Below are 2149 nucleotides of genomic sequence, written 5' to 3' on the forward strand. Positions count from 1 at the left end.
CCTCCAAAATTATGCACAAACTAGCAGCACTCGACACAACCCAGTACCAATTACCTATCAAGGCGATAAGGACCTACCTCATTGCAATGTTTGAATCCATCACATACTCCGCCCAAAGTGCTTGGCCACAAAGACTGAACATACAGACTAACAGGACAATTTCAGGATGAAGTCAACGTATTATACTATTGAGAATGAACAGAGCCTTCTACACCACATCGCTAGAGGCACTTTGCGCTGCGATGTGGTATTGGCCCATAGACATAACAACATGCTATAGAGCTGCAGTTTACTGGCTTCAGAGGGACAGGCTTGATAAAGTCATCCAGTTTACAGGAACCAACATCATAAACAAAAAACATATGAAACAATGGCGGATTCGAACATGGCAGAGAGGGGAGGCATCTCACAAATATCACCGAGTACACTCTTTCTTTCCTGAAATATGTGAAAGATTACAATTAAAACATGCTGACCCAAGCTGGGGAATGGTCCATTTCCTGACTGGTCGTTGGCTATACCTAGTACACTTAAACCACCTGGGATTAACTAACAATGAAATATGCATTTGCAGAGAAACTGGGCTACCAGAACGTGTCACACTAGCGCGTATGAGACCTATACCAAATGACAGTGACATCGCCAGAATAATACGTAATCCCAATGATTGGAACATAATAAATAGCATAGCCAATATTGTATCGAACACACTGCATGAAGAATACAAGCAGCAAAACCCATATGGAAGAAGGCATAGACAAGTGCAAACAACACAACAAACCACATGGGAAGACACAAGCATGACCACAGATTCCGAAACCATGGAAGGGACCAACACACCATATGACCATGACTCAGAAGGGATCAACATGTAAAGGACCCAAACTACCAACACATGCATGCCATAACACAGTCAAAAACAACACAACAGGCCATAACAACGATAAACAAACACTGACACAAGCAGTGACACCACATACTACGACTCTAGTAATATGGTAAAATTGCTTGGGAAGAGAAGGCTCAAAGAACTTTTATTCTGAAGCTCCTCCTCCCCAACGACACATTGCATATTTTTTTAGTATACTGTACACAAGCAATAATATATTATTCGTCCTATTATGTGCAGACAAAAGTATATTCTCTTCTTTATGCAAAACTACAATCAATTTATTTTATATGTCAAATGTATTTTCTGTATAAACGGTGTATATTAAGTTATTTAAGGAATATTGCACTCAAGTAGGAATGAACTACATTCTATTTCTACTAAAAAATCTACAACCATAAGTGTATTCTTCATGTAAAGCTAAAATTCTTGTATTCCATGTATCAAATGCTCAATCAGTATATAATCTGTATAATACCAGGTGTGTATGTATCTAAGGTATCACACAGAACGTATCACAACTACCAACAATCAAACAAACAACTACTGAATATCATGTAATGTCCTGACATACAAACACTCCAAGTAATATATTCACATGCACAAAAACAACACACACACACACACACACACACAAACACAAATCATTTCAGATAAGAATAGCTCGAGGTTCTACCAAGACCTTCGCACCTGAAATAGGCTATTATCAACCAACAAGTTACTTAGACTATATTACACATCCAAATATAGTACATCACTTCCCTCTTCATATTGAAAGCTTATTTTCATCACACTCACTGTATTACAGTTTTTGACATTTTGACAGCACTGAGTACCCGAATGCATACGCTTCTAAGATCTTTCCTCAGCAATGCTAGTCTCAAATAGAGCAAGAGCTCCTTCTTATCATTTATGCAGTTCAGATAGTTAGATTATTCCTTTATGGGGGGAAATTTCGTTTTATCATGGATCATCACCTGTTGCTCTCTATCTTTAGTCCTAAGCATCACTGCCCATGGCATCCAGTGGAGAGTGCTACACTTGTCTAATTTTCATTATTCTATCCACCGTCAAGCAGCAATGTTACATGCAAACACAGACATGCTGTCCTGGTTCCTCATGATATCTAACCCATCCTTTGACCAACATGAACTGCTGTGTTCCCATCTAAATTCAGATCTGAGTTCAGCTGTTCCAAACTTTCCCTTAACATCACACGACATCGTGGCCACCATCTGTGAGAATCCAAAGTTACACTGC

This window comes from Schistocerca cancellata, chromosome 4 (assembly GCF_023864275.1).
Source record: "Schistocerca cancellata isolate TAMUIC-IGC-003103 chromosome 4, iqSchCanc2.1, whole genome shotgun sequence".
In the NCBI taxonomy this organism is placed as follows: domain Eukaryota; kingdom Metazoa; phylum Arthropoda; class Insecta; order Orthoptera; family Acrididae; genus Schistocerca; species Schistocerca cancellata.